Source organism: Lagopus muta, chromosome 13 (genome assembly GCF_023343835.1).
Source record: "Lagopus muta isolate bLagMut1 chromosome 13, bLagMut1 primary, whole genome shotgun sequence".
Taxonomy (NCBI): domain Eukaryota; kingdom Metazoa; phylum Chordata; class Aves; order Galliformes; family Phasianidae; genus Lagopus; species Lagopus muta.
This window is the reverse complement of record NC_064445.1, coordinates 4,017,287-4,029,301: the sequence shown is the minus strand read 5'-3', so window position 1 is coordinate 4,029,301 and position 12,015 is coordinate 4,017,287.

The following is a 12,015-nucleotide window of genomic DNA, read 5'->3' as shown; positions in this document are numbered from 1 at the left end:
GGTCTCCAGAGCTTGGATGAGCTCTTTAGGGGGAAGGGAGGTCACCCCGCGTTTGCCTCTGATGGGGTTTCTCACATTTCTCTTTTACATTTGGCAGCCTGTGTCTGACTCTCTATGGCAATTCCTGCAGAGCCTGGCTGTTTTAAAGGGCTGTAATACTGATTTAGGCATCCAAATTGGAAAAGCAGTGTTTTAAGTTGATGTATTTTTTCCCTTCAGAGTGATACTTGTTAGAGATCTTCGTTAAATTATTTACCAGCAGTCTTGCAAGATCAACAGATCTTTCCATTTACCCACTGGCATGACATCCATCATCCCTTTTTTTTTTTTTTTTCCTTTCTTTTCCCTTAAATAAAAAAGGAAAAAAACCATAAAATTGTGAGTAACCCTTTCCCCCTCCACCCCCAACAAGAAGACACTTCTACGAACTCACCAGGAAGTCCCTTCCCGTGCTCCCCGTCTGGATGCCCTCCTGGTGCACAGCTGGGATGCTCCTCTGCTCCTGGGCTGCCCGCTGGTGCTGCTTCGTGGATTCCAGGAGCTGTAGGCTGTAGGCTGTAGGGAAGCCTGGTCCTCCTGTGCTGCTCAGACTTCAGTGCCTGGTTCTGGCTCCATCGACCCGCCTGGGACCGCTAGAGGGCTGGCTAGGATGGCTTTTGTGTTCCAACAGAGGCATGAAGTGCACGGCAGACCTCGGGTACACAGCCCCGGGTTTATAGCAGCCACAGATGAGCGCTGGGAGAATCAGGCACTGGCAGAGCTGTTTAAACGATTTGGGTTTTAGCCAAGAGGTTGAGAAAGGAGGCTTTGTGTCTCCCTTTCTCACTGCTGTGATCTCCCCACGTGTGGTGCTGAGCACCCCAAGGAGCAGCCCTGCCAGCCTTGGCCCTAAGGCAACCGAGGAGGCTGCCCCAGCAATACAGGGTAATAACATTTGCCACGTTTCTGATTTATGTGTCACTGTTTACCTGCTAAACTGAGGCTGGAGCCTCCTCTCTTCCCTTTTTGTTCAACCATGGCATTAGGGAGATGAGGTCCATTCCATAAGAGCTCTCCTAACACAGTTCTTTGGGGTGATGAGCTCTGCCACCACCCACAGTGGGGAGACGGGAGAGTTACACAAGGTGCAGCAGTGCCAAACCCTGTCTTCTTTTAGTGAAGGCAGGAAGAAAGCATGTGTGCTTGTTTCCGTGGACCTGATGCGGATGAGCTGTGCATTGGCACCTGTTGGATGTACAACTCCTAAAGCACATCTGTTAGCAGAACACAACCTGCAGCACTTACTGTCTTCCCCACAGTGCAGCTGACTCCTTTCCAACCCTTCAGATACATCCCAACACAAACAGCCTTCCTATCACTTTACATGCAGTGTCTAATTGGAATGGAAAAGAAAGTGGTCGGCAATGTAATGAGTTCTGTTTTCATTTTCCTGCTTGGTTGCAGAAAGGAAATCTGGCTGGAGTTAATCTGAAAGCACTTATGGTACATGTGGCATAATGTACACGGAACATCAGAAGATTCTGGCAACTCTGAATGCACTGAGACTTTCAGATGTGAAAATCAAAGCTGCCTTTAAAGGATTCCCATTCATTATGGAAAACCCAGTTGTACCATGGGACAGCTGCTTGCTGGGATCTATACCTCCAATGTGAGCAACCAGAATAAACAGTGCTGTGCTGAACACAACCCAGGGGACAAGTAAATCATTATTTTTAAGGAGAAAACCTCGTACAGATCCCTCCTTCTTCCTCCCATCCCTCCTTCTCTCCACCTCCAGTTTATTGCTTCAAGAGAATAAGACAGCAAACAGTGTAAAGGAGGGATGACAAATATATGAAAATTTAACTGCAAGATGAACCAACCTGTGGGTCTCCCTTTTCCAGCATCTTCATGCTTAAATTCATGGAAGTGAGATCGATGGATTAGGCTGAGGGAGGACAATCTCCACTCTGTTGCTGCTAGAGATTATTCTAATGTAAATGTCACCATCTTGGTCAGCCTTCATCTCACCAGTGTATGATTTCAGAATGCTTGAAATTACGTCTGGAGACTCAAATTGTGTTAGTCACTGCCCAGAGAGCACAGGGGAAGCAGGGCCCTCTAGTGTTATTGCTAGCACCAAGCATTTGGTTTGTGTTTGTAACGATTGATTCTGTGGTGGGAGACAGGTAAGGTAAGGTGACATCTTGGAAAACAAACTGGAGAAGATCGGGGTTTTCAAAGATCCAAAGCCATGGTTAAATCAAAGTTGTCTTCAAAAGGAAGATATAACTTGACTGTGCTCTTTGGACACCACGCAACGCTCACGGGGTTGGCCAATATTTCTGGAGGCAGCGTTGGTCACTCTGGAAGCTGTTGGTCCTCCTGAGTGCAGGATCCCATTCTGATGGATCCAGATCCAGCCAAGCAGTTCAATTGCCAGCAAGAGCCAGACCAGAGGGAAACACACCACGTTTCTCAGTGTTGGAATGATTCAGGAAATCCTTTCTTTGGAAAGATGTAATGCTTACATACTTTGAAAGAAGGACTTGAATCCCAGTAGGGGAAGATGGGCGCATTGCCATTGCCATTTCCATGAGCATCTGACCATGGTTGTTTCAGTTTTGAGCCATTGGAGATGTCTGGAATGTGCAGCAGGGCTTTGTGAGAGCTTAGCAGAGATTAGAGAAGAGCCTCTGCTCGCTTCTCCCAGTGTCTGATCCTTGGGAGGGGTGAAATGGGCCTTTCCTGCACAGCCAAATGGTGCACTGCCTTCCTCTCCTAGCAGAGCAACCAGTGAGCAATGAGACTCATCTCCTTCAGGTCACGGTTGGCCAACCCCAAGGGAACGAGAGGCCAAGGGCAAACCCTGGCTCCGCAGAGCCCACAGTGGTACAGAGGAGCCCAGTATTGGCACTGCACCCTCACAGGGTCTCATGGGGAAGGAGCTGCCCACCCAAGCCCTCCCTTCCTCATGTCTGTGCACCACACCCAAGATACCGTGGATCCACAGCAGCAAAGTGTCCTCCAGATGGCCAACACCTACCTGCAGCCAGCCCAAAATTGGAAGAAATAACCCACATTTGGTATTGGTTTACCTGCGGTAAACCCTACATGCACCGGCTGGACCTCAGCTCTTGGTGTAAGTTGGCATCACCTGGTGAATGTCCCAGTGTTGAGGACAGCACCAACAGCTGCCATGTCCCATAGTGTCCCAGTCACAGCATGAGGACCAAACCAACACGGGAAGTCTGTGAGCTGCTGGATTGGAGCCAGCTGCCTGCGTCTGCTGGAGGCAGAAGAATGTCCCAGTGCAGGATCCACCCAGCCCGGCAGCGTGGGGCTTCTTGGCCAGACGGCAGGGCTGGCTCCCTCTGCAAAGTGGACAAGAGCCAAAGGGGATTTTTAATTTCCAGATGCTTTTAAAATAAAAAAATAAAGACTCTGCTGTAAACTGGCTTTGAATGGACGGCTCTCATTTGGCCAAGTATTTGGCTGATAGGGGCTCAATGAGTGGGCAATAAAACCCTTTGGTTCTGGTGAGTTCCGTGAGCTTGAGGCTTATTTTATCTCTTGGGGGGAAGGGAGCTGCTTGCTGGCAATAGCTGAATGGGAATGGGAAGGTTGGGGGAATATTGTCCTGGACATGCGGATGCACTGTGGCAAAGCAAAATGCTGCCTGGAACCAGACAGGGCAGGAGACAGGGCAATGTGGTGACACTGCAGGACCCCATCCCTGTGCCCAGGGATGGTGACACACTGGGAAGCCATACTCTCCAGAGATGTCTTTTCAGGTGTGGAGAAAAGGAGGGCTGAAGCAGCCCCGGGCCACAGTGTCCCCTGTGTCCCCATCCTTACAAGCAGGTGACATCCTCCCAGCTCCTCTGCCCAGGCATTGGGATTCTAATCCTCAAGGCAGTTCACAAAAGGCTAAATGGGCAGCAAGTATAACAGCAAAGTAATCCTTGTGCTGGGAATGCCTTCAAGCAGCCCTGAGCTGGCTCTGCAAACATTGGCTGGCACAAGGGATCCACGCAGCTGAGCTTTGTTTGCAAGTTTGGTGGTGGGAAGTGGGGTCCTGCTTAAAGTGTTTCCATCTGGATTGGGTTCCCAAAGCTCAGAACATGCATCTGTGTTCATCTGTATTTCTCCTTACTTAGTTCCTCACTTGTCTGTGTGCTCATTGGGCAGCAACACAGCAAATTTGCTTTCTTCGCCCTCTTGTTTAGTTCCATAATGACACCTCCTGTTACACCACGCTCTGGCTGCAGTGGATCCAGCTGTGATCTCCTGAGCTCTGCATACAGCAGCACAGATAGCAGCACATCATCATTTAGCATAGGAATGCTGTCCAATAGTTTGATCAAGTCTGAAATTGCTGTTGTGCCCTGTGCCGACCCGTTGTGAGTGCAGAAAGTGAGCCAGGCTCCTGAAACAAAGAGAGATTGCAGCCCGGCCCTTTGCTGCTCTCTGCACTTAATTTCTGAGCCCTGCCCTGTTCCACCTGCTCCAGAACATTAACCTTATTACGGATCATTTCTATGCAGCCCACTCCCGGCAGGGATGTTTGGAGGAGCTCTGGGAACGAGGGCTCACACCGCTCGTGTTTCCCTCCTGCTCGGCGGAGCCGCAGCATAAATTGCTTCATCAGCACTTCCCCCGAAACGCCAACGTGCAGAAGCTCGAGTGCTGTGTTCCCCACGGCCGGACCCCCCCGCGGGCTGCTGGAAAGCAGGAAAGCTGCTTCGGGGGATGGGGCCAAGCGCAGGTCCTTGCCGTTATGGTTGGGATGCGGCGCGGCGGCTCGGTGGGACGCACAGCTTTGCGTTGTGCCGGGTCCGGCTGCTCCTCACCGCGACTTCGGGGCTGCGGGAGGAAACAAGAGGTTCCTGGAAAGCATTGTTCGGCCGTTTGTTTGTTCCGCGCCCTCCCAGCAGCTGCAGACGAGGAGGTCGCGGTGCGGTGTTTGTTATTGCCGGGTAGGAGCACCCAGCAGCACGCTGCAGTGGGACATCGCCGTTCTGACCCGCCGCGCAAAGCTCTTTTCTGCAGCAGCATCTCCAAACCTCACTCACGCCCGTAGCCAAAGTGGTGGAGAATGGGGTGGAATGGGGTACGTCAAACTCAGTGGGGATCCCGTAAGGCACAGCCCAATGGATCCTCTCCACCCACTGAGCAATATTTCACACCAGGTGTTCACTACAAAATGTGGTGTTTTGTAATGCTCTCTTCAGCCATCCCCCAAACGGCTGCCTCAGAAGCCCTATCCCTCATCCATCCCTTGGGTGCCAGTTACTTTTTCCCTCAGGGTTTCTCAGCCCTGCAAGCACCAGTCCTTGCAAGAGGACATCCTGCAGTCCCAGCCCTCAGCCTTCAACGGGGGGGAGGCAGGGCACAACACTGGCACTGCTGCAGCCAGCACCCCAACAGCCCCATGCAGGCTCTGGTACTGCACCTCTGGGACATTGCTTGTGGGCAGGCAGAGAAGAAGGGAAAAAAAAGCAGCCTGTCTGCTGAGCAAAATGTCCAGGAGGAGGAAAAATAAACACAGGAAAAGCCACAATGTTCGAGAACACTGCTGGATACTCAGAAGATGCCAATGTCCTTAAAAACTGCTTGCGTCTGCAGAAATGTTTCTGAAATGGCATAAATTTTTCATGAAACAAAATTTTAGAAATGAGAGCATCACAGACAGTACCTGTTTTTTGCACTCATTGCAGATGTGGTGTCCAACAGGCACAGAGCTCATGTGATTGCAAACGGAGCAGTTCTACCCACTGTGAGGTGAGGAAACTGAGGCACAGGTTTGTGCTGCAGTTCTTCCCCTGGGATGGTAGCTGGAGGGGTCTGTCACCGGCCTGACAGCTCTTCCTACCCCCACCCTACCACATCTCATCCTATCATACCCCATCCCATCCCATCTCACTCTATCCTACCATATCTCATCCCATTCTAACCCATCCCAATCCAACCCAGCCCATTCCATTTCACCCCATCCCACCCCCCCCCATCCCATCCCATCCCATCCCACCCCATCCCATCCCATCCCATCCCATCCCATTCCATCCCAGTGTCTCCATCCCAGACTGGGATAGCATCCCATCATGCCAGGGAGGCTTGGGAATATCCTACATGCACTCCAGGTGCTTCCCCAGCTCTGATGATGGGATCCACAGCAGCATTTGAGCTCTGCAAAGAAAACCTGAATTCATCCCAGCATGGCACGTCTCCCACCCAAAGCTTCTGTATCCTAGTGCAAAACCAGCTCCTGAAGCTGCTCCCAGTTGTGTCTGGGTCTGTTTTGTGTAGGAGTATGAATGGGAGTACAGGGGAACTAAGGAGGATTCTTGTTCCCAGTAATTACTGGCCTGACATGGACAAATGACTCCTCTTCTTAAAATATGGCAAAGACTATTAAAAGTATGACTGATAAAAGGCAAGGAGCTGGGAAAACAGACTAGACTGGACTATTTTTAGAAGCAGTGGCATCTGGACAGCATGAGAATTGCTTTGCACAAATTTAGTACAGCTGAGATTTGAACAAAAAGTTTGCTGGATAAGCTGAAATGGCACAGCACAGCTACCTAGAGAAACAGCCACCGGCCAAGTCATCAGGCAAGAAAAACAAAGCCAGGAGCCACCCAAGGTCCCCTTGTGTCACTGCTGCGTGGTGCCAATAGGGACAGTCCCTGCACCCAGGGACACTGCTGGGCCATCACGGTGCCTGTGCCAGCCAGTCCCTGTCCCCTTTTTGGTGACAGAAAGGGGAGACAGAGCAGAAGCAGCCCTCCCCTTCCCCAGCTTGAGTTTGCTGTGGTTCATTTTATTCATTGTTTGTATTCAGACAACTTCTGGGTGTTGGTGCAAACCCTCGGCTCCCAGACACACAGAGCCTCATAGTTTTCATCACCAATGATTATTCATCCAAGAGCCCAGACCAGAGTGTGGGATTCATTATTCGCTGCTCTCCTGACTCCTGTTTGAAATGTTCCCAGCCCAGGAGCAGGAGCAGATGCTGTATGCTTGTACAGCCCTGCACAGACCTGCACACGGGCACAGAGGTGTCTGCAAGAGACCCAGCCCTGCTCTTCCCCAAAAGGTGACTCCACTCACTATGGTTATTACCCCTCTCTCTATTGACAGCCATTATAAAGGAGCAGCTATTCTCCATTCCTGGAGGATGTGACTGTGTGCTATGACCAGGACCAATGATTCCTGGGGCACAGCCACTGGCCAACATGGGTTTGGGGCAGGGGCTGAGCTCAGGAGAATCCCTGCAAGGCAAAGCAATGGTACATCACTCTTGTTTCCCCTGCATGTCCCTGCTCTACCCTTTCTATCCACACCAGGTAAGTGCACAACAGCAGCTCTGTAGCAGAGCGATGGGGTCCGCCTGCCCCGTGACCCCGATTTCACATCCCTGCTGTTCTGAGCCAACTGCTGGCCAGAGCCAGCCTGACGTCAGCCTAAAAATAGTGGTGTCTGGGGCAGCACTGCGGTTAGCCCAGGCTCCCAGCACCCTGCCAGGCTGGGTCCCTCTGCTCTCATTATGGTCCACTTTCCCCCTCTCCCTCCCAGTCCCCTGGGGACTCGCCAGCAAATCAATGGCTTAACATGGGACAACAATGGCTTCTGCCATCCATCTTCATGAAATGTGGTTTGGTAGCTCTGTGAGAAGCGAGCCGGCTGCCAGCACGGCCCCAAGGAGCTGGTGGGGGGAAGGAGAGGCACTGCGGGGTCAGGCAGCCCCTTCTGTGCTGAGCCAGGGAGTCTCAACCCCATCCCTTCTGCCACCCCAAGCAGCATCTCCACAACTGCCTGCACAGCTCACAGCTGCCTGAGTCCCAGGCAGCAGCACCAAAACACAAGAGAGGTGCTTAAAGACCTCATGGGCCACACTTTGGGTCTTGCTATATTCAGGCACATCCTCAGAACGCAACCTGGTGCCACACACACTGCTCTACACGTGGCATTATTGCTGGGCTGTTCACTTGGAGTCACTCCCTGACCCCGCACAGGAGCTGAGCAGCATTGGCACTGTTGGATCCTGGTGACAGCGTGCAGGTGGTAGAAGTGCCCACCCTGACTTTGCTGCACAGCACTGCAGGAGATGGGCGACTGCAGCCTGCAGCCGGCGAGACCCCGCAGCACCACCGGCTGTGAGCAAGAAAGCAGAGCCTCCCAGTGTTTGAGCAGGACACGTCTTTCACAGCCAAGTGGCCCCTGTCTGCTTGGGGGAGCATGTGCTTATCTCTAATTCATGTGGTTCATTTCTGTAGATTAATGCATCGCGTTGGCTTGTGACCAAACTCTCAGTGAAGTCTCTCTTTTCACGGGACCGAACCACACAAAGTTCCGTAGCCTGTTTGTTTGTGGAAATGGAGGGGAGGTTTTCTTTATCTCGATGGTAAAGCAGGATTTAGGGGGATGCAGACATAAGGAAGCCAGCATTGTTTTGATCCGTGAGCAAATGACAGCCCATTCTGAGTTCAGGGAAGGCTCCTGCAGCAGTCCTCGCAGAGACAGGGCAAACAAAAACAGACAGGAATGTTTCTATTCATATAAGAAGACACGAAAGCAAAGCAGGGGAGGCGAGTTAATGATCAGCTCATTGGGCTGTTTACTTTTACATGCCACTGGAGTAAATAGAGCCATGTCATCCCCTCTGTTTATAAATATACAATAACGTTTACAGCAGAGCTGTCTGCACTCCCCTGGGCCAAGGCTGCAGGAGCCGGCCTGATCTGGTCCCCTGACCCTGTGTGGGATGAGCCCTCCTTCCAGGCTGCCCAACTCACTGTGCTGCTGCAGCCCTGCTGTCCTGCTCAGCGTTTGTGCTTGTGTGTGCTGGATGGCACCAGCATGGCTCCAGGGAGATGTCTCATGAGATGTCCCACTGGATATGTCCTGTTGGAAATGTCTCGTTGGAGATATCCAACAGAGATGCCCCAGTGGAGATGCTCCATTGGTTACACCCAGCTGGAGAAGTCCCTAAAGATGCTGCATTGGAGATGCCTTGATGGAGATGCTCCAACATCTTTCCCACCCCATTCCTTTGGCTACTCGGAGCCGTCCCTTTGCACTCCTGGGCTCAGAGCAGCAGAGGACTCAGAGCCCTGTCAGCGCTCCACAACGGCCTGACAACACACAGACACCAACAGGCTCAGCTTTGAGTCAGCCAGCCTACTACAGAGAAAGGGTTTGAAGTTATGGGTGTTATCAGAGGCAATTCCTACCCTTCAAAGAAATTACCCCTAAAAAATACAAAGTTCCTACAAATGCTAGAAAATAACGTTCCTGCAACAGGCAGGGTGTGCTGCAAGCAGGAGCATGAACCTCTGCAAGGACACAGCACATGCAGCCATTCCCTCCCCGCAGGATCCATCTGAGCACAAATTTGCATTGGCTTCAACACTGCTGCAACTCCCTGTACAGACACGACCACGCTGGTTTCCAGTAGACTTTTTCTTGTGGTTTATTTCAAACCTCATCCCAGACAATTTAATTAGGCATACTCTATCGTAGTGCAAGACCTAGCTGTGCCCATCTAGTTTGTTGTTCCACATCAAATTTTGCATTGTTAATCAGTGCAATTCCAGATGCGCCCGTAGAGACAAATTTCTTTGCAAATAGACGCTGTGAATCTACCTGGCACTTGTACTAAATGACTTCTGTAATTATCACATTAAATAATTCTGTTGTCTTTTTTCTCTTACGCCAGAAATCGCATGGTTTCTGGTTCTGTAAATGCTCGATGTAAACACCAAGGGCTGCTCATCCTCATTTTCATTACCAAAACCACGATCCTGTGATGATGGCAAGGAACGCTGTGGGAATAAGTTGGTTTACAGAGCAATGCATGTTTGCAGAAAGCTTGTGCTCACAGTGTTGGCTGATGGACCAGACTGAGTGCCTAATGGAGCTGTGGGTGCTCTATTCATGGCAGGAACTTGGACCAGATGGCCTTTAAGGGTCTCTTCCAGCACCAAGGATTCTATGGTTCTATGTTCCTGGCCTGTAGAAAGCAGTTAATGCCTTCAGTTTACATGGGTGCTGGCTCATGTCAGCCCACTGCTGGCATTTCAGGCTCCTATCAAGATTAGCACAGGATAAACAGTGGAAAAATCTAATCACTAATTATTATGCAACAAAAAAGCAAACGCCAAACTTTGCACAGAACCTTATTCACAACAAATTATCCAACCAGCCACAACCAAGGTCATTTCAATCTGAAAGCATTCTCTATTGAAAAGCACAACAATATTCAGGCCCCGTCCATTGCCCAACAGCAAGAAAGCCACAATTGCTGCTGTGCCTGTGGGGCTGAGCCCAGGGATGCACCCACCAGAGCCCCTCAGGGCCGCAGAGCAGCCCAGCCCATGCACTGCAACTCTTTCACCCCAACATCAGCCCTGGGCATGGCTCATACATTCCCAGAGCTGCCATTCTATCCCACCTCCTGCCCTTTCTTCCTTCCATGGCAGCTTCAGGTGTGCACGCAGGGCTCTGCCCTTCTTGAGCTCTGATTGCCCATCCAAACAAGTGACGTGCTGCCCCACTAAGATGCTCTTCTGCTCTGCATACGTGCAGAGGACCTAGCTTGCCCCGTAGTGACCGTTCAAGCTGCCCAGTGCGATTTCATTCCTTTTCTCTTTGCCTTTTTTCCTCCCTTAGCCCGTGCTGTAGTTGGTGTCCATCACTGCCTGCTCCTGGCTGCATTCAGAGACTCCTGCACGAAGGCAGTGATGCTGCAGACCCTGACGGCGACAGCGGACGCCCTCAGCACGCACAACCCGGAGCCCTCTGCCCTCCCATCTCCCAGGTGGGATTCTCGCACTCTTGTGCTCCCTCTGCCGGCCCTCGGCCCGGCCCAGCCGCCTCCGCTCCGCACTGCCAACACGTCGAGGCCGCCAGCGCCCGGTGGTGCCCCGCAAACCGTCCAGGAGGAAGCATCATCACTGTCTACAACTGCCTGAAAGCAGATCATAGCGAGGCGGAGCCAGCCTCTGCTCCCAGGTAACAGTGACAGCACGAGAGGTCATGGCCTCGTGCTGTGTGTCAGGGGAGGTTCAGGTTGGATGTCAGGAACAACTTCTCCAAGAGGATGGGGATGCACTGGCACGGGCTGCCCAGGGAGGTGGTGGTCGCTGCCTTTGGAGATGATTTGTTAGCCCATATTCAGGAACACAAAGGGCACTTTATGGAAACACTGACGCCCCAGCAGCAGAGACATGCCCTTGAGGTTGGGATGCTGCAGGGCATGGAGGCTCAGTTCTGTGGGGTGGGAGAGACAGCGGTGGATGCAGAGGGTGCACCCATTGCCAGCAGCCTCCTGCTGCTTTCCTGCACTGCAGCCCAACTCCACACCTCCACCACAACACCCCCACGACTCAGAGCTGCTGTCTGAGCAAACAATAACTCTTGTTGTTGTGTGGGGTTCTCTGCAACAGACAAATTCAATGGTCGAGCTCTGCACAAAGGCTTTTCCTGAGCGCTGTGGCTCTGTGCCCATCACCCTCCTCGGGGACACAGGGCAGGGAGGTGAGCTCCGGCCCAGCCTGCAGCTGCTGCACAAACACAAATCTGCCCAGCAATTCCCACGTGCCCACAGCTTCCCTTAGTGCAGCCATCCCATAATGTCGGGCTGTGGCACAGCCCCGCAGCCCCCGAGCGTCGCAGCCAGCACTGCTGCAGCGTTTTGCAGATGGGTCTGCAAGGAGATCGAGAGCTGCATCTGGGTGAGCTCTGCAGACGATGTGTGTGCATGCAGCAACATGCGTGTGGGGCTTTTTGGAGGTGAAGGGCCGCCGTACGCCTTTCTGCTCTGCACAGCACCGAGATGAAAACGGACTCCTGAGAAAAAGCTCAGCGCGAGCAGCTCTGTAGGTGCAAACAAACGGTTAACACGTGCAGTTGTCTCCCGTGTTGACTTTGCTCGGTGTCACCGACAGCTGCTTTCCTGCAGCACCAGAAACCGCAGCGCTGGAGGAGTGAAAGTGCAGCAGTGGGGCTGGGAGGGCAGCACCTCCCTGGGGG